Source organism: Zonotrichia leucophrys, chromosome 12 (genome assembly GCF_028769735.1).
Source record: "Zonotrichia leucophrys gambelii isolate GWCS_2022_RI chromosome 12, RI_Zleu_2.0, whole genome shotgun sequence".
NCBI lineage: Eukaryota > Metazoa > Chordata > Aves > Passeriformes > Passerellidae > Zonotrichia > Zonotrichia leucophrys.
This window is the reverse complement of record NC_088182.1, coordinates 3,922,795-3,947,793: the sequence shown is the minus strand read 5'-3', so window position 1 is coordinate 3,947,793 and position 24,999 is coordinate 3,922,795. Positions and strand designations below refer to the sequence as shown.

General features: G+C 43.4%; 1 protein-coding gene across 11 annotated transcripts in view; it reads right to left on the bottom strand.

Moving 5' to 3' along the window:
• FOXP1 (forkhead box P1) overlaps positions 1–24,999 on the bottom strand; it is a 371,464-nt gene that overhangs the window by 182,018 nt on the left and 164,447 nt on the right. The window contains exon 1 of one of the 11 annotated variants that reach the window (XM_064723625.1): positions 8,935–9,013. The exons of the other annotated variants lie outside the window; for them this stretch is intronic. The gene's annotated coding sequence lies outside the window, so the exon portion shown is untranslated. Of the gene's footprint in view, positions 1–8,934; positions 9,014–24,999 lie in introns of those variants that run through there. 11 annotated transcript variants of the gene reach the window in all.

Here is a 24,999-nt window from a genome sequence, read left to right as displayed (position 1 = left end):
AGAACTCAGCCACAAGATTGTTTTTTTAATTATTATTTTTGAGCAGAGTATTTACATGTCTGACTCTAAATAGGCTTTGGCATTTCTGCAAGGGGACCAAATGCGTGACCTCGCGGTCCTGAAGAGTGATGGGATCAGTCCAGCTGCCCTTGCCTTTCCTCTGGAGAGGCCTCTTTAGCGAGGCAGGCAGACCCCTGGGAATGGGCTCAGGAGGGACAGGCCCTTACAAACACTGTATTTTCTCCAAGGAACCAGGAAGGAAGAAAACAGCTATGGCAAAAAGTCCGAGGAACAGAAGAAGTGCCCGGGCAAGACCTGGCGAGGGGAAGCGAGGGTGAGCCCAGCCTGCAGAAGAGTTTACATTCCCTTTGAAGAGAAATATTCAGCCTGTCAGGTAAAACAGAGAATCTAACCCGTGGGAGGACATAAGATGCTGCCTTGAAGAATCTGACTATTACAGGATTAGCAGCTACAATCCCTCCCCTCTGAGGACACCAAATGCCAAAACCTGGCCTGAGGGTTTTAGGTGGTGAGGTTTGTCCAGGCGTGTCGGTAGGAACTCTACAACATACAGAGGAGAAATACTGTCCAAACCTGTATTATCTAAACATAGGTGCCTTTAAAATACTAAATATTTCTTTTAGAGGACAGGAAAATAGAGAAATACAAAGCCAAAATACACACATTTCTTTTAGGAGTAAAACGTGCCCCTCAAACACTTGAATTCTACTGTACAATGTATTTATACCATGTTTAAGAAACATTTGTCAAGCATATAAAAACCCCCAGAAGTTCACTGTCACACAGCTTAATTCCCTATATTCTGCCTACATGCACATATAGGGCCAGTTTGTTAGGGGGTGGAGGTGTGTAGCAAAGCACAATCTAGCGAGACATGACACCATAACGGTGAACAATAAAAGCAAGCGTAGCATATGTGCTGGACATTTGGTGAAAATAACCCAGCCACAGCTCCAACTTCGGTACATTTTCCTGTGTGGAAGCTGGTAATTCAGTTTCTGCTCTAATTCAACTCAGCCAACAGTTAAGTTGCTCACAACTCTCCCCTGATAATTATTTGGGAATTCTGAGATTCTAGGAAATCTATCTTTACTTTTCAGCCCACTTCTTATAGAGCCCAACAAACTGAAATTTAGAGGTTCTCTTCTTTTCTTCTCTTCATTTTATGGTTTTTTCTCCATCTAGGAGCTAGGATTCTCCCTGGCTATAAGATCTGAAATGGTAGCAATAATTATATTTTCTATTTTATTACTTGTAATTGCCCCTTTGATCAGAATCCTATGCCATTTAACCACATTTATACGGTCATCCTGCACATAGGTTCTAAATACAGAACAAATTATTTTCCAAGGGAAAACTACAGGAGCTGGGTTTCCCTTTACTGCACACACATGGAATCCCATACATTTGGCACCAATTTAGGTTATTATCATTTCATTCTTCCTTTTTATATTTGTTTCACTGTAAAAGCAATATAAAGCTCCCCATTCACTGGGAGCTGCTCATTCCTTAGTACTGCCTTCCCTCATCAAGCCTGTAGCAGACCCACCCTGATTCAATCTCCTTTGCCAAAGGAGATACCAACAAACACGTGAAATATCCCACAGCTGGAAAGGCTGCACTGCGGGTCTCAAAGCTTTGCTGAACACACACTGCAAGCCTTACCCCAGTGTGAAGCCCAGGAAACTCTTCATGCACAGCTCTGTTGTCTGTCCCAAAGCTTGCAGAGACAGGTGAGTCTCCCCAGCTGGCAGACTGCCTCCAGGTCAGGCTCTCTCACACAGGACCAGAGTGGCTGCCCCATCTCCAACAGCTCTGGCCATGTCACCAAGCTGCTGGATCTCTCCTTGCTCATGGCTGCCCCTTGCACACTGTTACCCTGCAGCAGGGAAGCACAAGGCCAGAATACACTGTTCCCCCCGCCTGTAAAACAGAGGACCATTGCCTGGGGCTATATGGCTCTTAATAGTGGTAAAACCCTAACAGACTTCAGAGAACTCAAACAGAGCTGCTTTTGATTTAGGCCACGCACCTGAAAGCAGAATTTTTTCATTCATCTTCCTCAAAGTGATGGTCATGGGAAACTACCTAAATAGCCCAGCTCAAGAATTAGCAGTTATCTGGAAAAAAGAACACGGTCTTTTCAAAGACTATCCTTAGATTAAGTGTTTCATTTGGAGGAAAAGCCAATGTGAAGTCTAATTCAAGACAGCCAGAAGCAGGCACATGTCACAGGGAAGAGCTGGTGACACACCAGGGTGTTCCTACCTACACTGCTGTTCCCTATAGCTCCCAGTTGGTACAGGGATAACAGGAGCAAAGGAAGGGGTTGAACTGTGTGCCTTATCTCTAACAGCTCTGCTTGAGAACCTTCACTGTCCTGCTTGAAGCATGTTTGTTCTATGTGTTTCCATCACATTGCTCTGTCCATTCAGCCAGCTTAGAGAGACATTCACATCCTCCAGCCACAGGAAAAAAATGCTGCTGGAGGAGTGTGCATACAGCCAGAAGAACTAAAGGCTCACAGATTAAAGAAACCCCAACAGCTACCTGACTTTCACTACTAGACTTTTGTGTACACTCAGGACCAGCAGCAACAGGTAGATTCACCTGGACTTCCAAAACATCCCTCTTTTCAGGATGCTCTCCAGGTGAGCCAGCTGCCTGCTGTTGGGAACAGCTCTAGGAGGCTCCCTCATATGCTGGAAAAGCAAAGCATCTGTAGGTGCTTCCCAAGCTTCTCATCACAGATACCTATGCAACCATCTACAGCCATGATAAGATGTGTTTACAAATAAGAACAAACTGACAAGTGTGGGAACAGGAAATCTTCACACTTTGAAACTTGGAAGTCAACTTGGTTCAGTCAAACATGGAAAAGGCAGCAGCTCTGGCACTTGGGGTAATTTCAGTGATAGACAACGGTTCTCCTTAGCTACTGGTAAACACAATCACAAATTCCTAGAGCTTTTTCTCCAGATACTAATATAAGAGTCGATGCTGAAAAACACTACAGAGATAGAGATCAGAGGTCTATTTCTGTTTTTATGTCTTGACGCCCATGACTTTGATGGGGTAAGGAAATTAACATATGATAAATTACTCTTTAATCTGTTGTAGTTATAGTTTTAGAGACAGGTTCAGTGGCTTTGCTCTCAACCACAAATATTTCTATAAAGAAACGCTTGTTTTGCTGGAAAAGGGTAAGAACAAAGCAGTTTGTAAACAAAGCTGGAAAAAGAGAAATCCATCTCCCACAAAGCTCAAAACTCCTCGAAATAACTTTCTGCAGAGAGCTACCATTACCCAGGGTGAAAAACTTCTTTAAACCCAGCAATCCTGAATTACACAGAAATGCTCAAACAGGGCTGCACAGTACATCATCAGAACTGGTATAGCTTTTAATTTCCCACCTGATTGGGTTGAAAAGGTTCATATGTTGGAAAGTGTGGCAGGAGAAACTTACTGAAAATTGCAATCCAGGATCAGATTAAAGAGGGAGGATGATAAAGGTAAAATCTTCATAAATGAATTTCTTTATCCAGAATAAACTCAAAAGGTCCTGTGAGGGGAGGAAGGATATGTGTTTCATTAGGACGAAGAGCGTAGGAAAAACTATGCCTGAAACCTCCTTTGTGAAGAAGACAGCTCTTACACATGATTTCTTTAAGGGAAAGGTATTGAAATTATTTTGGAAGAAATATTTTTATCTCCCAAGAAGATTAACGCTGAAGTTTTCCACAGCACACTGCAGCACTGCTGCATCCATAAAACACTAACAAGCACCAGAAGAGAGTCTCTTAGCCCAACTCTCAGTCCATCCTACTGGCATTGTCTGCCTGGGACAGAAATCCCTCCGTGACACGAGAGAGAGATGCTCAGCATACTGATTCCTGCAGAACCTGAAGACATGACACATCCTTTGCAGCCAATGACATCCTAAAGCAACACATACATTAACTTCAGAGGGAAAACAAAGGGTTGAGCCATAGGGGTACCACTAAAATAGACAAAATCACTAACTCTCTTCCATGAGCTTTAGGGACCAAATTTTTCCAGCATTATTCTGGAGAATTTCTGACATTATGGAGTTTCTGGGGAGAGTCTGCATTACCCTGTGCTGTGAGGAACCCTTTCTCTACCTGCGCCCTGGGTGGAGTCAGCTTGTACCCAGTTTTGTCAGCAACCTGAGTAGCTCTGGGCTGTGAGCACAAAGAGAACAGCTGCTGGGCATTGTCTCCTGGCTGTGCTCGTGTATGAACCCATGTCTACAACAACAGCCTCAGAAAAGGCACTGGGGGAGGCCTTTCCTTTTCAGGACACATTTTGCTTCAGAAGCAGACCCCAAGATTTGGCACTGCACACTGATGTAGTCCACCCTGCAGATGTAGCTGGCAGATGTCACCTTCTTGGCTTTGGTGTTATGGGTGAAAAGTAAAGGCTCTGTGAAAGCCAAGGTGCTCCACCATGCTCCATGTTCACACACATCTTCAGTGGTTTTCTTCACACCAGCCATGTGTGGATGTGTACAAGGAGAACTGAAAAGCTGCATTGTCAGGGCAATTGGTGGCTGGAGCAGTGGGCTTGTTGGGAATGATTCTTGGGGTTTTGAACCAGAAACAGGGGGTTCAACAGGCAAGTCAGATCGCCATCAGGCAGCACTTCACCACAGCACACCCCTGGCCTGCGCTCATGCATGGCCTGGCTGCCATGGAAGGGCTGCTGGAAAACAGGATGGCATGTGAGAAACGCAGAACTGAAACCAAGAGTAGGTGACAGCCATAAAAACTGAAATCTCATTAAGTGCTGGCCAGGCAGTGAGCATGGACCCTCCCATCTGTTTGCTGTGTACCCTGAAAGGGTGGAGGCCAGGGTGACATGCATGCCTTGGAAATCAGCAGCTTTTACACTGTTCACCCAGGAAGTTATTAACTTGCATGTTTGTGGGCAACTGCACGAGCTATTTTTGGTCATGAGACCCTGTGTAAGGAAAGGATTGCGAGGTTTTAATAATGATCTTCAGTTAACTTGGTTACCCACACAACAATGGCTTTCTGAGAGGCCAACTGCTGCAAAAAACTTGAGACGGGCTTTACTTCCAGAGGTATTAAACTATGAAAATATCTAACCATAATAGTAAGAAGCTATAAAAAGAGCCCTGTTTATTTCACATGATTTCTTTGTACACCACAATGTTATGAGAATACTTCAGCTCAATGACAACATGGTAAATTGGAAAAGATTAACTATTGAAGTCAGCACTTACGCACTTCATTTTTGTTTGGTGCTGGTGATTTTTATTCTTCCAAAACCCAAGTTTTCACTAATATCAGCAGGTGCAACATTTTTTTTTTAATTTGAATCTGCAATTAACCTGATATTAAGGTCAACTGATCTAAGGGCCATGAAAGGAGAAACTGACAAATAAACAGAAAGAAAAAAACTAATGTAGATTTCAATTCTGCACTGCTGTACGTCACACAGGTAGATCTGGAGCCCACATACCCAATATGAGAAATAATCCGGTATCTCACATCTCTATTATATTGCAAATTGTATCCAATAACTTTTCTGCAACAGTGGAGCATCACAGAATACCCTACAGAGAAGGTCAAATGTTGTACTATAGAGCTCTGATAGTGTCTTAGTTCATTCCTGAGAAATACCATGGGGCCTTACTGAAACCCTTTCACTGTTAGGGTACACCAAGAGAAAAGGGAAAAAAAATAAAGATTGCATTTGTTTCTGGGAGGACCCGCATGGCTCCACGGAGAGGACACTTCCACCCTTGTTAATCCCAGCTTCTTAAAGCAACACTCAGTAAGATAATGAATCCTTTAAATGTTACATCTTGTGTCTTGCATTATTGTGGTGCAGCAACTCTCCACATCAAACAGTCATCAGCACTATTACAAAGTGGGCTTATAAGAGACTGGCTGAAAAGGCGCTGTGTGAAAAGAAGTGGAAAATTAAAGCTGAAGCAGTCGAAGAAAGGGCTTAATTTACTGGCATGTACAGTATGCAAATGAGATTACTCTCAGCTTAACTGCATCATTTATGTCCATAATAACGGCATCATCATTACAGGGCTCAAATTAAATTACACCATAATTAGCATATCAAAGTGATTGGTTAAAGTTTAAAACAAATACCCAATTTTGTTAATGAACAGCTGTAATTGTCATGTACACTTCAATGAAAACTCCCTAAACAAATATATGTTTTAGAACAGAGAAAGATTTTGAAGCAGACAGGTCTGTGGCGGAGCTAAATTGCCTAAAAAAGAATGACACAGACTATTCTATTAATGTTAATATATGCTCATCGTTTTCAGGTAATAAAACATTCTATCAAAACAAGCCTTCGCTTCGTATTTTTCGCCTCTCAACTCCACCACCACATAGCAGGTGTCAATGGGGAGAGGGGCAGGCCATGCCCAGCCTGCCCCACGCACAGGACATGCAGAGCCCCCACCGACACACCAGGGAGGAGGAGGAAGAAGACGATGAGGACGTCTCGCTAACTCTACCCTGTAGACCAGGGCTGGAGTAAGCTGATGACATGATAACACATCAGGCAGCCTACAATTCAATTTACTCTAATCTAATCACATCTACGCAGCAGTTCCAGAGGTGGAACTGCACCAGAGAAGTTTTTTGCTGTTCTCGTCTCATTAAAATAAATAGGGAGGTGGGACCGGAGGGTTTGTCACTGTCAGCCTGGCAGCCAGCAACACATTTCCAAAGATCCATCACTGCAAATGTACACAGCAAACACACAGTTAAAACACTCCTCAGGCAGAACGAGCTTTAACAGGGGAGCAGTCTGCTCTGTGATATTTTAACAGTGCAGGTGAGCTCTACTATGCTCGGAGACCAGGCCAAAGGAGCCCGGTGTCACCTCACACACGGCATAAAATAATCCCTCTACATCCCCAAAAATGTTTACAGTGGTATATATTTGCTTATGTATTACCTAATATTACAGGAAGGAACACAGGGAAGTATATTTTGTGCTAAAATTGGGAATGCACTTTCAAATATACTTAACAAGGAAATTGAATGTCTTATTAAATCCGTATTATCAAAACACTGTTCAAAAATTTAAAGAAAGTAGCTTTTCATTTTATTCATCGAGGAATCCATTAAAGCCTAAGCTCTGAAGTAGTATGTAAATTATGTGCCTTTCAAGGTAGAGCTAGGGCAAATTCACTCCATCAACTAATGATGAACCTCATTATGTGCAGGGAGTATTCATAATGAGGAAACAAGCCACCCGCCATTCCATGTTCTAACATAAATCCCTGTAAAATGTGAATATCTCCACGTCTAATTAAAGGCTACTAATTCCTATCATCCCCTACAAGGCCCAAAAAGCAAAAACTAGAAATGTGTTTAGAAAGACACCCTTTCGTTTTACAAAACACATTTATTTGTGTTTACCATTAGTGAGTTGCAATGTCTTTTTTTTAAAGAAAAATCAATCCCAGTTTTATAGGATAAAAGTTTGTGGGTACAAATCTGACCTGGTATCATATTTTAAAAAGAGTTTCTGATTAGCACAGGTCAGGCTGCACAGCTTAAGAGAAAAATAAATAAAAAGGAAGAGAAAAGAATTCTCCAGTAATATGTAAGAAATAATATTTTAGCGGGGGAGGAAAGGAAAAAAAAATAACAGCTTTGCTATCCAGGTTTGCTCTGGAACTGAGACTTCCTAAAAAAAAATAAATCTAGAGCTCCCATAATAACTGGGGAAAGCAGGCAGTAGAGACAGGAAGAAGGAGAGCCAATTAAGCAACCAAGTACACAACAGGTATTTAAAAGATTTTTTGAATGATACTCAATCTAGGAAGAAGCTGCTTCCCCCCCAAAATCCCATAAGAATTAGGGATTGAAGACAACGCTGCTTAATGCAGGCTGGAAGAAAAGTGCTCTTCCACAGACTTACCTAGATTTGATATTTATACCTACAAGCGCAGCGTCCGCTCCTACGATCAAAACCACATTTCTTATTAAGTTACATAATACCCATCCTATGCATCGCCGTGGATTCATCTGCTCCTGCACTGAATTATGGATTTGCTCTCTGTACTTCCCGGCATAGAAGTGGACAGGTTTGCCGACTCCCCTGAACGGAAGACGCATCACTGTTTCTTTTTCACTGCTCTGTATTAATATTTTCCTACGTGTTCAAAACAAACCGAGAAACACAGCAAAACCTGAGAGCATTTCAGTTTGGAGGAGAAGAAAAGCATCCAATGAAGCTGAGCGACATACAGGCTTAAAAAAGAATAAAAAAAAAGAAAAATGATGGCATAAAGGGCTGGTTTAAGCAATGTGATAACTCCTTGCAGGGCAGGGAAGCACTTGAACAGTCGCAGAAAAGGCTGTGGTACCTTCAGATTATGTCAACCGAAAAGTTGAAATCCTCGTGTAAAAATACCCCGCACGTTTCATCCCTAGAAAAGCTTATTTAGAATTCATAGAAATTCATAGCCGCTAAGAGGAATATGTGCTCATAAAATCACAAACGCAAAAAAAAAAAAAAAGGGAGAAAAAAAACAATATTTAAAAGAATAAAATAGAGCACACAGATTAAAGTATTTCAGCAACGCAAATTTTCTAGAAATAGCTGGGCATTTTACAGGGGGAGGGAAGGGAGGTGGGGGGGAATCCGGCTTCTTTAAGTTGCATAAAAATAAAACTACGCCGCGCCGCGCTGCTCCCCTGCCCGCCCCGCGCTGTGCCGGTGGGGTGGCGGTGCCGGGCTTCTTTTTTTTTTTTTTTTTTTTTTCCGCCTGTTTTTTTTTTTCCCCTCTCCCTTCTCCTTTTAGGTCAACCAGTCATGCACTGGGAAGACAACCCTCCAAAAATAACTTGTCCCTCCCCCGGAGCGCGGAGTTGAACAACCTACCTTTGTTCTGGCGCTGCAGATAAGAAGCGGCTCCGCGGCGGGAGCCGCGGCCGCGGCTCGGGGCGGCCCGGGGGGCTCGGCCGGCGGCACCACCTGGCAGCGCTGCGCGGCCGCGGAGCGCGCCCGCCGCGCCCCGTCCGGCCCCGGCCGCGGGGGGATCCGCGGGAGCCGCCCCCCAGCCCCGCCGGGCACCGCGCAGGTTACACGCGGCGGGGGCCGGGTGCCGGGAAAGGAAGAGTTCGGCAGGATTTATTTGACACTTATTTTCCGGGCAGCCCTTTTGTGGAGTTGCGCCGTTTGTTTCTTATTGTCTGAGCAGCAGTTGGAAGCGTCTCCCCGAGGGGGCCCCTCAGCCCGGCTCGGCCGCTTTGACAGGGAGGTAACCATATTAGGATGTGTATGGCAAAGTAAACAATAACAGAGTTGCAATGAAATGGAATTTTTTTTTTTCTTCCCCCCCTCTAATGGTGCTGGTGTCAGTCCTGTTTTTAGCCTTTTCTCACCAGTTTTGTTTTCTGGCTTAAACAGCCCATCTCTTAAAAATTAAAAAAATATATATTAAAAAAAATTAAAAGAATGGAGAGGCAAAGGGAGGTGAAGGGGAGAGGCAAGTGGTACCACCTTCCCAATTGCTCACCGTGAGGCTGCTGGAAATGCTTTGGGTCGCAGTAGGGAAAGGGGGGGAGCACTTTTAATATCCAAATAAAGACATGTCAGTTTCATAACTGAGGAAAGAAATACAATAACGCTTGCATGCACTGCCGAGACCCACAGCAGGAAAAGGGGGTTAGTGGGGACGGGAAGGACAGACACTAAAATCGCAATTTTGAAAGCAGGGGTCAAGCAGAGTAGAAAAGTCCAGTCATGTTTTGCACAATCACAGCGAACTGGTGGGATGAGCTAAGTTGTGCAAAGCCTTGCAAGTCTGCTGGCTTTAAAGCTTTGAAATTGCTGTTTTTACAGGATAAAGCACTTTAAGCAAATTGTAAAATGCAGGTGTCAAGTTAGTCAGTTTAATCAGAAACAGAGCTCAGAGCAGCCGCCATGCAAAGGGTCCCCTACCAGCAGTTGAGAGAAAAGTTCTGCAGCAAGAAAACACTAAAAGTCAAACAATATTATTTCAATGCCTGAATTCCACATCCTAAGCGAATCACCAAGAACAACAAGTGTAGCATCTCCTCGCACTAAGGGATGAGGCAGCCACTGGCGAGCGCTGCCTGCCGAGGCTCAGCACTGCAGCCAGCCTTGGAGGGGATCACAGCTAGAAGATGAAACAAGTTTACACGTCTGGGTGACTGCGGATGGGGCAGCTCTGTGGTACAACAGTCCAACAGGAGCCGTTGAGCTGTTCACATCACCAGCATCCTCCATCGAGCAACAGCCAGCAGCGTGGAGCGCGCCTCTGGGCAGGGCTGACAGGAGAGCGCAGATGCTCTGCCCGTACCAGGCACCGCCGTGATAACACACAGCACGAGGAGAGGTTGAAGGTAGATAGGCAAACAAAGTTGCTATGAGATCACGCACTTAATTTAGAACAAAGGCAACGTTTCTCTGACAAATAGGATGCACACTTACCCTGCCAAGTTCGCTTGTATTCGGCTAATCCGCAGCAATCAGAACATCAGTGTTGACATCTAATGGTACCTACAAGCATCTCTCTGCCTTTCCACATGGCGTAACCCTGCTCCGTTAGCACGCTTTAAATTTTTCAACCATCTTGTTTAACCTAAACATCTATGAAACTATGCAGTGCGTTACTCATCCGTGCTGCGTGTGCAATCCCCCCAACAAAAATAAAAAGTTAACGCGCTGATACCAAAATCAATAAATCACACGACCAAGTAGCAGTTCAAAAGTTCAAAGACATGATGGCCAGTTCACTACGTCGCAGCACTCAACCAATAATAACTTGACTCCATCACTCCTCATAGTATAGACAATTTCATGGCATCATTTTCATTAGCCTGTCTCACTGAAAATTGCTAGCTATTTATGTATACGCTAAAATAAATTAGCCATTTCATCGAGCACCGTGATTCTTATAAAATACATTAACACAATACTCAATTTTCCAGTTGGAGTAAATAAATAAATCAATAAATTCAATACAGAGTAATTTTTATTTTTTTCTCTTGTGGAGCTTCAGCTCTCAGCATAAGTGTTTTTATTGGGTTTATTTGTTTCAATAAAAATTGAAATGGGCCAGTGATCTTAGCAGTAAGATCTGGGGGAAAAAAAACAACCCAGCCCTATCTAATACTATGAAAGTATGCTGTGCAGTTCAGCCAACTGGTAATACATAATTTTTGGTCAAAAATAATTTTCATTACAGTTATTAACTGCCTCTTAATTTTGAAAGGTTCTTCTCTCACCTCATGCATTCTCCAGCCCAGCAAGAAGCCCCTGGGCTCCCTTGGAGCAGGTTCTGATCCTGCACCGCCCATCCTGCTGGGCTGGGGGCAACCCCATGCCACCTTGGAGCTTCCATGGGGAAAACTGGGATGGAAAAGTTACCAGCACTCATGTTCACTATTTTTAAGCACTCACAGAGTATAAGATTCAACATGACCTTTCATATCAAGGATAAGGCAAGACAGAAGGAGGATGAGGAAATATGGGAGAGGAGTTCATGGACACCCCAAGAACGTGATCCTTTAAGGGGGTTTTGTGTCTGGCCCTTTAGGGCTGTGTTGCCCTGTAAGCCACGGCCAGTAGATCACAGGCTGTTGGGTGGTGACATCCTACAGTGCAACTCAGGGCATCCTTTGGGGACCTCATTTGTGCCTTACAACGTCTCATGCTCTAGAGAGATGCACCCAAGGAGTCCATTCCCCTGCCTTGGGTCAAACACCCATCACATCAGGGGCTGGCAATGGGATGATTCAGAGTTTGGCCCTACAAAGCACTCACACATAGACAGGAACCTGGACTGCCTTGGACCTCCTGCTACTGTAACCTCACAGCAAAGGAAGAGACCCACCAAGCCCCCCAGCAGTCTCCTCATCCTTTAAAACAGCATTTCTCTACAAGTCTAACACTTCACTGCAAACCGCAGGCTCCAGCTGCTCTGCAGTGAGGACAAGAACCTGTAAGGACAAAACCAAATAAAATATACCCCTTGTGACATGAATTCAGTCTTAGCAGTGAAAAGACCAAATGCATTAACCAACACACACCATCTAAGCCCATAATAGTTCAACATAATTCCTTTAGAAAGGCTGATGTGAATAGCACACTTTGCAAACTGCTTGGTGCTAACAGGAGGGTACTTTTTGCTCATATTCACTCTTTAACCTAATCAGAAGAAAAGTAAATATCAGGTCCAATTTTAATGACTGACTATAAATAAAAGCTTTTATGCAAAATGCACGGTTTGCAAAGATAATGATTTTAAGGATGATGTCACTGGTGACCTACTGAACTACATGGCACATGTCAGACAGACGTCTGTTTCTTAAATTGCAGTAATAAATTAGTAGCCACAGAATCTGTTCTGTTAAGAAGACGTGAAGCTTTCCTATTCAGATAAAAGTTTAACAATTGTTTCAATTTAGGTTCATGAGTTAAGGTTACTATTGATGGAGGGACCAGTGCAGGCCCAGCTTCATCTGCCTCCTCTTCCTCCAACCCCTTTGCAGTATTACTTTACCCCAACAGGATCCAAGACTAACACACACTGAATGCTTTCCTCTAACTTTACATTGATTACACTATAAGTATTTTTTATGGTATGATACTTGCACAGGTGTCGCCACTAACATCACCCAACATCCCACGTCCCATCCAATTACCTTGTTTTCAGTGAATTTGTCAAACTTTAGCCATTTTGTACTGAAGTCTGCCCTTGCTGAGCATTCTGCCACAGTCCAAATTCTGGCAAAAAAAGAAAGAATCCAAAACTCCTGGGGGTACTCCTGAAAACAAGGAACATCACTGATCTACCACAGCGAGCAACCCCAATCACCACTTCTGTGAGAAGTCACCAAGCTCCCACGTGCTGGGGCACAGACATGAGAACAGGCAGGTACAAGACTTTGTGGGAGGCAGGTGGATGGCACCATTCCCCACCTACTGCCTCGTCCTCTTCCTCTGTGCCCCCCAGCAGAGGGACAGGCAGGGCTACAGGAAGCCACCTGATTTGAATAGAGAGGAGACACGGCCAGCTCGGAAGCAGGAAAATGAGCAGACAGGGACAAGAAAGCCAGAGAAATGAACCATGACTGCCTGAGCACGTCACTTATCTCATACCAAGGGTTGCTTACATTTTTTGGCCATTACAGGGAACTACAGAGTCTAGTTCAGTTTGGAGCACCTTTGGAGACCTGTAGCTTGGCCAATCTGAGATCAGGATGTGCAAGTATATCCAAAGCGAAATCCTGGACTTCAGTGTGACCTCCCTCCCCATTTCCACATTTTAGCCTTAAACATGGAAAATCCTAAGGCTGCTTGGCTAACTGGTGTTTTGTGTTCTCACTCAGCCAAGCAACATCTATTTCACTAATCCTTTTCTGAGAAAGAGCTGCCAAGGCCTTCGTGGAAAGTTCTGGACACAGAAAACTTCAGCCCAACTGGATTGGCTTTTAATCATACTGTGAATACAGGGAAGTGTATTCACGGTATGATTTTCAATGGGAAGTGCGGGTCTCTGCTCTGGAAGTGCTTTTCTTTTTAATAGAAAAAACATAAGCCACTTCTTTGTGTGAGTAAAAAAGTAGAAATTATTTTTTTCCTTAATGCTATTTTGCTGGTTACCCATGAAACATCAACTTTGTTTTTCTCATCTATCATCCCATGCCCAGCGCTGGTAAAAAAAGCTTTATGAAAAAAAAAAAAAGGCAACACAACTATGTAATGAGCCCCATGCAGGAGGGAGTAATTCATTGCCAAGGCTTCCCAAAGACATGTTGCCTTTTTCTCCTTTCAAACCCCAAAAATCAACTGCCCTGTTGGGAAGGGAAGGGAAGGGAAGGGAAGGGAAGGGAAGGGAAGGGAAGGGAAGGGAAGGGAAGGGAAGGGAAGGGAAGGGAAGGGAAGGGAAGGGAAGGGAAGGGAAGGGAAGGGAAGGGAAGGGCCTGTACACTGCCAGGCTGTGTGGAGACTCTCTGCTCCAATGCTCACAAAGATTTCTCGCCGGGTAGAGCTCCAGAGGAGCCTGAGCTTATGATAAGCAACGGCATACTTAACAGTTACATGTTACCGTTCATGATAATGCAATATTTCATTTGGGTGATTTAGAAGTCCCTCTTGACCAACTTACAGTGAGACACCAAACGCTTCATCAATCACAACCATTTTTATTCACAATCCAGAGCAAAAACTACAGGGAGAGTTGAATTTTCAGCAACTCATTGGGGAGGGGATTGCTACTAGCTCTGAAAATCCTCCTATCTCACCAATTTTTATGTTAGATTCAAATATATTTTCTTTCTAAGCAGCATTCCATTTTCCTGCCTCTCTCTGCCGCGTTTCTTATCGTGGCAGGGTGAAAGAGTATCCAATTTAATATCTGTTTTGCAGGACAGGAGATTTTTTCATATCTTATGCACTAAGGAAAGCTGCAGGGGATGGCTTAGCAGGCTGAGCATCACGTTTTAAATACCTAGACTCCCTGGAACCACAGATCCCATCAGGTTGACTGAGCCCTTCATGTTTCTGGGGTAGATAAATTAGGTGTCACACTGTTTACTTTGTCGGGGTCTGTAGGATGAGGCCTCTGCAGTAAAGGTCCTGTCTGTTCTGCATGGAGCTGAAGGTTAAAGTCTCATGGTTAAGACACAGCACCAGGTGCCACCTTGATCTCACTAACTCTAATGACAATTCTGCTATTTCTGTAAAGAAAGACAATCCAGGGATCTGCTCCCAAAACTTGCTGTAACGTTACTGGATGACTGAAAATTATTCAACGGCTTATCGGCCTCGGTTTTGGTGACTGTTAAATGAAAAAAATACATCTACACCTCCCAGATGTTTAATTCATAAGTTATACAAAACTGTCAGATCTATGGATGACAGAAGAGAGATATTCATCATTTTTACAGCCTGATTTCTGTGGTTGGAGGTAACCCTATGTTTCTGCAAAGTCATACCCTGTTCCCACTCCTCTGCACCACACGATAGCAGTGGCTGAGCCCATTGACATTAATGGCTCACAAGAGAAGCTTTTTAGAAAGAAATCACTGGAGAGGAGTAGTACAAAATAATCAGAAAAGACAAAACAATGATAATAAGAATCACAAAAGTGAGACCTTTCATGGCCATTTGTGTACAGACACACATCCATCCTCACAAACACAAAAACCTCCTCAAACCCAGACACTTAAGAGAGGTCCCTGTATCTCCAAAAGGTCTGATTCATGGAGAACAGACTCAGTGTAGAAGAAAACAGGATGCTTTGAGAAGGGCAGCTGTAAATATGCACTTGGAACCTATTCCTGGCCTTACCCTGAGCTTTGCAGCTGCCGCTATTTTACTGGACACAGAAAATTCTGGGAAAGGTGGGTGAAGGGAAATAAAATGTAATGATAGAAGAAAAATTACAGTTCTTCAAAATAATTTTCCTTTTAAGTAGAAATTACGCAGAAAAAAATATTTCCTTTTGGTTAGGAAAAGGACTGTCTTTGATTTGTTTCCACAACAGCTGACAGTACACATTCCCTGCTTAGGGTACCAGAAATAATCGTTATCACTCTTAGAATGTGTGTTACAGTGACGTACCAGAGGTTAAATGTGGCTGTTGGCTTTACTGGCTGCAATTCCTTCTCAGGTGGCTTAGCACAACTCCCACATTTTTCTTCTCAAACTACCCAAAAACCTGCTGGTGCTCCAGCCTACAGACATTACTAGGATTAAGTAAAAGAGGTAGGAAAGACTCTTTCAGCTTTATTTACACATAGCTACATTCAAACTGGTTTTTAATAGAGTTGGGCTACTAGAGGACATGATATCAAACTGATTTTTGAAAACATCTCATACTGAATTTAAGACATCCAAAGATACTGTTTGTATTGCAGAGGGGAAAACTCCACCAAGGAAAGGTACCAGACAAATAACACTGGGTAAGGCCTGTTTTTACTGCTGTGTTTGGTATTTGTTTTTAGAGGCAGGACAGATGTCCTTAGAAATGGTGATCAAGATATTCCCTGTCAAACCAAACCAAACCAAATTCAACCCAACCAGCAGAATCTGCTACAAAGAACAAGGACTTTGCCCCAAATCCACCTATTGTTCCTTGAATCTCAGTGTCCGTAAGTTTTCACTGCCTCAGTTAAGGATGTGCAGGTCTGCCCTACATACTCCAGCTCTAGCAGGGGACAGAGCTAAAGGAGAAAAAATAAGGAAGGTCAGGAGATGGCTGTGCAGTAAAACTAAGCCAATTAGCACAGTTTTCCTCCAAAACTGCTTTGAAATAATTATTACAGCACCTCATTAGCTTGCACTTTCACAAGAACATAAACTCCTGACTAAAGTTGTGTCCCCAACAAACGCCTTGTAGGCGGCTGGCTGGCAGGTGTGTCTCCAGACTCACAGAGAATCATAAATTCCTTAAGGAAAAGGGGTGGGAGTAAGAAGGTGGAGGTGCACTTCTGTCCCACATGCTCGCCTCTTGGCCCCAGGGACACAGAGTCAGCCCTGGTGCTCAGCCCTTCCATCTTCCTTGGCTCAGTCTAAGATTCCCTCCATATTCCCCTCTGCCCTCGTTGTGCTCTTCTCTGAGCAGAACACAAGCGGCCCAAAGAGGTGCCAGCTGCCCAAGGCACCGGCAGCTCTTTTCTCAAACAGGCAAATCCTTCATGTCCAGCACATCCCCGAATGCACTGAACCATGTCCAGAGACCCTGGCCACAGGTCCCAGCTCAGGGAGTGAAGCAGAAGAGATAATCATTGGCCTTGACTGCAAGCTCCTGTTCCAGTGCTTCGAGTCACTCGTGGTCAGCAAGGAGACTTTTGGTGTGCTCAAATGGAAAAAGCTGGAATGAAAAGGGCTGTGCCTCCTGCTATCCCTGGGGTGACCAGGGCGCTCTCCCCGGCTCTGGGCTCCCAACAGGGCTCTTTGATGGCTGGTCACACCCGCTACTTCAAATCAACAAGCAAACCAAAGTGAGAAATGGAAAGGACAAGGTGAATTGTAGATGAAAGTGAAATATCCCTCCTCTCTATCAGCTCTGAGGGGTAAAGGATGAAACAGGATGAAACTGGTTTTGGTTAAAGCTGTAAAAGAATCGCAGGGAGAGAGCACTTACAGAGAAATGTATTTTCATGTAAACTTTTATGCGCCCATCCCTTGTAGCTGGACATCAGGGAGGATGTTAATAAACATCATCAGGGGGAGAAAAACACAGTAAAAAAAGAAAATCAGACTACAAACCCATCTTTTCCAAGATGTTCAAAATAGCTTTGCAGCTATATACTGCGGGGAGCCGAACACACTCAGATACAAGTTTGCATCTTAAACGTAAGCGCACATACATACAAACAAGGTTTTGCAGATATTTGTTAGCTGTACTACAAGATTTTCCAGGGCTGGTGCTGCAGCTTATGTTACCGTGCTTTTATATAGCTGCAGATCAGCCCCCTAAGAAGCAGCCTTGGAGAGAAGCTGAAATAGTGACAGTTTGTGTTGCTGGGGATATTTCTGAGACGCAGTTGCTGTTTACTGTGTTTCTATTTCCAATCAAGCTGCAAAGTCCACCCATAAAACATGAGGAGGCATTTCTCTGGGTGTGGGACAGAGCAACATGCACACAAGGAGGACCAGCCCTTCAGCTGCTCCACCAAAATACTCTTAGCCCTACCTGCAGCAGAGCATTTGGCCCATGAAGAAGAAAACTACAGCCAAAGTCCCCAGCTACAGAGCTTCTCTCAGTATATATTTATGCACAAAGCTCAAATAATTTAATACCACGCCTCACTAATCATGTGAATGCACAATTCTTGCAGGGGCAAATGGTTCTTTTATCTCGTGCACCTCTTGCTCTTGGCTGGAAAAGGTGCCTCAGAATGTTACTGGCACTTTTAAAGGCGACACCTACCTATCTGTGGCATACAGAGTCCAGTGTGATTCATTGTAGGCTCCCCAGAACAGATTAACACCCCCACAAGGAGGCAAAAACTAGTTCTGATGATGGTAAATCACAGCACATGGCCAATTGGACAACTTCCTTCCACTTCAGAGGGCAAATTAGGTGATACACTCTGGAGTACGTTCTCTTTGGTACACTCCTGTTACCGTTATTGCTAATGGCTGTACAAAGTGTGAGAAAAGTGCAACAGACACCTAAAACAAAGGAAGATCGGTCAAGAATATGCAAAAGCATATGCAAAGGGATCTAAAGAGTATTTCAACGTAACAGTTTTCTTCCTCATTCCCTTCTTTACTTAAAAGCAAGAGGCGTGCAGGATTGCAAAAACATATAATGTGCCAACAAATGTACAAACTACATGAAAAATAGCGAAATGGAGACCCAAAATCTGAGGCCAGTACAAGTTCATAATATGAACTGGAGATCAGAAAACTGGCTCCTAAAGTAAGAAAAAAAGAACACCAATTCCATTTTTTTCTAAGAAAACCATTTCCTACCAACTTTGAAAACAAGAATGCCTACAGTGATCTGGGCTCTCTGTGATGGTTTTGGCTTGGCTCCCTTGCCCCTCCTCAGCTGCGTGGCCAAATGTGAGTCTAACCATGAGATTAAGAGAGTTGTGTTCTTCTTAACCTTCCACTTCATGCTTCCAAGTTTAGACTGCAGTACAACGCCCTTTCAGAAGTTTCCCTTATTCTTCATTACTTCTAAGGTGAGAGTTTACATTTCAGCCCATATCTGCGATCCCAGACTACTGCAGAAGCACAACACTGAGTTACTGGGGTTTAGCCTTTGTCTACTTTTCCTTGGATTTTTAATTTGTATTTTAGAACCATTACAAGAGCAGCTCAGTGGCTCTGAAAGTGCCATAAGCTCTTGCCTGAATTTTGATGCCTTGACACAAAATTAAATACAGAGGTGATCTCTTGGATGCAAGATTTGCAACGGCAACTTGCAACCGTCCGTTGTGGTGGGGCAGCATCATGACTAATTATTACCTTCATTAAACAGCCAGCGACAAGTCCATGCTGTCACCACATCCCACCAACGCTCGTGAGTATGAAGAGAGATGGGGTGAGAACTGAAAGCGCCCTGACTGCTCCTGAAAAACTGTTCTCCTTCCAACCAGCTGCTCTTCCAAGCCACAGGACGCTTTCCAGCGTGGTTATGAGCTCCACCTCAGTCTGGCCTGGTCAAGATGAATCTTGCCTTTGAGCAAGCAAGAAAAATTCACAAGGGAGAAAATCAGATTTGGAAACTAAACGTTTTGTAATCTCCTGCCATGCAATTTGGCTTGCAGGCAAACTTCCAACCCTTCCAATAGCAAAAAACCAGACAAATACACTGTCTTCTACCATCTCCTGGAATATTAAGGCCAGAGTGTGATGTGATACCACACACACTTAAAAAGCTGTATGAGCAGAAGGGAGTGATGCACCCATGCACAGTGGTAGAGGAGACAGCAAACACAGCCCACAGAATCAAACAGAGCCAAAAGAACCACTTCTGTTACGCAAATTTATCTTCTCATGCTCCCTTGCCAAGCTGGACACGGCTTTCCTGGCACAAGGAGCACCTCAGTGATCTGTGGTACTGCTGCTGCTGAGGTGACTCTCTGCATCAGGAGAACCTGGAGCATCCAACCTTTGGCCAAAGAAGGGCACGAGACAAGGGAAAAAGAAAGAGCAAAGCCAAGCAGCAGTGCTGAGCATATGACCAGCTCTGGGTATGACTGGGTTATTGCACTGTTCTTATCAGCACACACGAGTTCAAGGTCAGCCTTGATGCACTCACTGAAAACTGACACTGCCTGTGTCCTGCAGTCAGCATGGCTTCCAACCAAGGCTTCCAATTATTAGCAGTTGTTTTGTTTATTATTGTGGGGCCTCAGGACAAACAAAAAAGGAGCCCCATTGTGCTCAGCATCGTACAGAAATGCTTAATTAGCCTCTTCATAGGTTGCTCCCTTCGGCTTCTTTTAAACAAGATATTTTCAAATATAAATAAATTCAAATTTCAGAATTCCAAAAATCAGTTCCCTGGAATTTGCATCCATAAACAATTAACATGAATTTGCCTTCTCAAATTTCAGCTGTGCACCAAAAACTTCACTCTTTTACTTTAAGAAAACATTATATTCTAAAATATTGGTCCTTGGCATATAAACAGACTTTTCTTGCTCAGTTAAAGCCTGGATTTAAGCACAAATTTTCTCTGAACTATGAGAAAGTTGCAAAATCCTTGGTCTTCTGTTGTTTCTTTCCTCAAACTACAGTATTTATGTATCAACAACATAAATGACAAATGTACAGGAATATTCACAAATTGGAAAAACAAATTAAAGAGCTGAGTTTTTACTCAGTAAAAACTGATCAGTGAAATGTGATGCCATGCTGCAATCTTGTGAGTTCAGCAGAATAATGAAACCAGCTCATAGATAGATGAGTACCAACATTGTCGCAGAAGTAAATGCAGGAAAACATGAATGAAATTCGTGAAGAAAAAGTAAAACCTCAGACTTTGCCCTTTCTCTGGAGGTATCTGGTCATGTACTTTCTTAGAGATGCCAAGGTAGCTGTACCAATGGTCCAGCCTCCCAAACCAGCACTTGAGAGTGCTCCTAAAACTTGCTGAATTCAAAAGGGGAAAGAAGAAAGGGAGGCAAGAGGAAGGCAGCTCATCCTCCCAAGAGCCATTCACCCACAGTATCCAATCACCCCAACTTGTCAGCAGATAGATCCTGAGGATCAGACCATCACTTGAAAGCATTTCATGACCATTTTCAAATGCAAATACTTTCTGCTGAGTCTCCACCTCGCTCAGATTTGTACCAATAATTTAGAGGTCACCAGCTATTACATCTTATTATCTAACCCTTCAGACTCTGCTTTCTTTCTTTTTGCTCTTACCGCTCACTGATGTTTCCATTCACCTTTGAAGATGCCTGTTTAATTTAGCTGGGTTTTCAGACCACACTGTGGATTACATTTCCCACAAGCTTATTCCAGCAATTTCTTGGCAATAAATGATATTTGGATACCCCACAGAAACCCCACATCAAATATTGATTACTGTTATTTCCATTACCAGAGGCTAAACCAGTTAGGTCCTAAGGGCAAATTAAAGAGCTTGCTTCCAAGTTCTGGTCCTTTAGAGGAAGGATGTAACTATTCTCCATAACAAGGAAGATGCTGACACAAAAGCAAATAATGGCCCTAAAAATGGTTCATTCTCTGGCATGGTTAAATAAAGAAAATATAGTAAACTACTTTGCATGCAAAGGATAAAATCAATATCATTTCCATTCAGGCAATAAAAATTATAGCATATTGCTTTAGATACATAGATACTCTTCATTTAAGGTGGAGTTTCCACAATTCCCTGCTGAATACCCAGCTCTGCAGCATGCACCTCTCTATAGCACTCAGCAATGCCTGCTTGACATTAGTACTAAACAATATTCATTAAGAGCATAACACTAAAGTGCAACATGTAAGTAAATCAAACTCTCAATGCTCTATTTTACAAATTTCATGGGCCACTGGGGATAATTAAAAGGGTAATTATACAAAGTTGGTGCAGTTTTGAGACTCAAATGACATTTTCTGCTTTAAAGCACTTGATAATCTGGTATTTTTCTACTAAGACAGTCTTTTTGTACTTCGATGGTAAAACAGCATAAACAAACAAGAATTGTTTTAAAGGTATTTCAATTCTTTTTTCTCTCCCTACACTATTTTTCTTGATCAATACCACTCACTAGTTATTCCTAAAAGCCCCATATTGTTAAGAAAAGCGAGACCTTTGGAAAAAAAAAAATCCCCGATCACCATAAAATGCCACTGAGTCTCAAGCCTGGTTTAAACCATAGCTCTGAACAAAAATGGCATTGCTTTGGGTGTTTACAGCACTGGAGCACTCCTTGGTTTGTCACTGTGTTTAACCACTGCTCTAAAGCCAGCAAAGTACATTACTGGTAGTAACAGCTCATGAAAAATACAGCGAAGAAACTGCTAGTGGCAGAAGCATTTAACTTTCTTGTTAGCAGCCTCCCCCATGTGGCACTTTAGCACCAGCAAGTTGTTTATTATGTTCTGTGCCAGGCAAAACTGATTAAATGGGGCTCTTAAGAATCAAAGCGTTATAAATTCATGGAAATACAGCAAGCAATAAATTCCATGGAATTAAAAGCTTACTAGTGCTATTAGCATTTCAGGGTGTTTGCATTGTTAATAGTGATGTGCAAAAATGATGTTCCTATAAGACAAGGCAAACCAACAGAACATATGCTTTAGCTGCTACATTTTTATACCATGTCATCATCGATGGCAATTATTTTTTCCCAAAAAAACTAAAAAGCTCATTAATGTTTTGAGGAAAAAACTGAACCAAGGGTCTGTAGACCAAGGATTTACGTCCCTAAAGAAAAGTATTATGTAGGAAACAACGTTGTTGTGACTCTGTGGAAGAGCAGGAGATGGATTTCCTGGAACAGAGCTGGGGAGGAGGGAGAAGGGGTGAGGCAGGGTGACTTTGGTGACACCACAGGGACACGGCACAACACAACTTGCTAACAATTTAATAAGTAAACTCGATGCATAGTAATTCATAATACCAAAAAGAAAGGGCAATGTAGTCTGACCTGGTGGTCAGTAAATCTGTCAGCAGCTCTCCAAAGAGACATCTTTACTCCGGGTCACTCTATCATCATTCCATGGGAATGACTCTGCTGGCAGGTGACTAACTTCTCCATCATTCCTGCAGAGCTCCATGTGACACACCAGCCCAAGCTGGGATGAGGCCTTCCCTTATGCCCATCTGTTTGCAGGTAGCTGATAACTCTGTAAATGGAATTTCTTTCAAGCGGAAACTTGGTAAAGAAACCATGTCAGGTGTGTGGCTGAGCCAGAGAGGAATGGGACACCTTTCCAAAACTGCAAAAAAATAGGCTTTGTAGGGTTTGTTTGATTTGTTGTTGGGTTTTTGGGGAGTCTTTTTGCTTTGGGTTTGTTGTTTTCTTTTTTAAAAGGAACAATTTTTACCTTTCTGAGTTGCCCGAGCACACAGCAGCCAGATAATCTAACCTGCAATGTCCCTCTGGAGAGCAAGGGGAAAATCTGGCTCTCGTTGCAGACAGGAAAATCAAATCACCACCTTGTTGCCACAGTTAAGGTCTGACATAGGATAAAGAGCATATTCTGGATGGTACATCATGCACAGCTGGCAACATGCAAAGTCAAAAAAAAAAACCCAAGAAAGCTTTGTCCAGAACAAACAGTCCCCATGCCATGGAGTGAGTCAGCTGCAGGGGTAGGAAATGAACCCCAAATCCTGTCCTGTGGGCTCAAGCTCTGTGCAAAGGACACATTAACAGTGCAAACCCTCTCCCAAGACTGAAGGCCTTGACATTCTGTTTGCCTCAAGCAAAACAAAACAAAGCAGTAGGTTTTTAACTGCTCAGAGGCACGTTATCCTTTTGATGTATGCATGTCCTGGCAGTCACACATCTGCATCAGGAGAGAAATAGCCCATTTTTTTTGGCAGTTATTTAGTCCTTTTCATCTGAAAGTTGAAAATGCACCACCGGTGAACCTTTGCAGCTCTGGGTTCTGCATATAAAAAGCAGCTGCTGAATACATGCAGGGAGTGAGGGCTTTTTCTTAATGTTTGAACAGTTCCAAGTTCAAACCCATTAAAGTCCAGGTCACACCGGGATCATGTCACTGTTAATGCATCCAGTTACACGCTGAGGGAAACCCAATATAAAACTATGATAAACTCTAGTTCTCCTGCAGAGATACTCTAAGGTCTTGCCCAGATGATGCCACAGATCACTGTTCATGGGCAGTGACCAGACAGGATGTCAATGTCAGAGGACGAGTCTCTTTAGAGCTGTTTTTAAAGGATTCCCCTCAAATGTCCACCAAGCTCGTTGGGACCTTTTCCCTTCCCTCCTCCTGGGGGAAGAACTTACTGTCCCGCTGATGTTTTCTCCTGCACATCACAGGTTCCCACATAACCTTCTCCCACAGCACCAGCAGCCCACCCACTGCTGCGCTTCACAGTGAGCACCCCTAACTCCATGCTCCTTCTTTTGGGGGCCAGTCCTCTGCAAGTCCTCCACTTGTTCTTGGGGGACTGCACACCTGGCCAGCTATGTGCTGCCCCAGGCATGAGAGGGCAGATACCTGGTACCTCATCACACCGCTGGTGCAGCCCTACTCTCTTGCTAAGAGGGCACCTGGCAGCTTCTGGCAGGGCAACTTCAAAGACAGGTTCCTCAAGTGATGGAGTACAAGTGACACTTGTAGGGGATGCGGCACAGCACCACAGCACAGCCCTGCCCACCCAGGAACCACTGCAGGACTTCAGCATCAGCTTCAAACACAGCCAGGCATAATGAACCAAACTATTTACCCAGCTCCTCCCCGAGCTTTCCACCCCCACTGTGCTGGGAAAGGAGGAAAAGGACTTTACTGGACTTCTTCACCTTATCAAATATCTAGAAAATCCAGTGGCTGATCTGGATGCATTTCAAGACGAGTTAACCATGCCACCTTATGGAGCAGCACTGCTGCAGATCATGAACACAGGACACAAATTTTGGGGAGATTTAGCGTGCACACACTATACACAAGGGATTTACACCATCCACACGTTGGGTTTGCACTTCTCTCAATTTTCTGAAACTTATTGCAAGGTTAAGAACCTGGAAAGAATCATGAATGGCCTCAGAGATGCAAAATGTGTAATTTAAAAAAAATTAATAACTTATTAGTAAAATTCAAATTCTCTTTAAAAAGAACTGCCTTGTGCAGTTGAGTCTCATTGAGGAGAAACTTAAAAAAGCCAGTCTGCGTTTTTTAACTATTGTCTTTCAGATATTCACCATTCTAAAGAACAGGCCAGACTCTCCTTTTAATTACATGAATAAAAATCCACGTAATTCTTTCAATTTTAACTAATATTTTGTCTAATTAGTAACT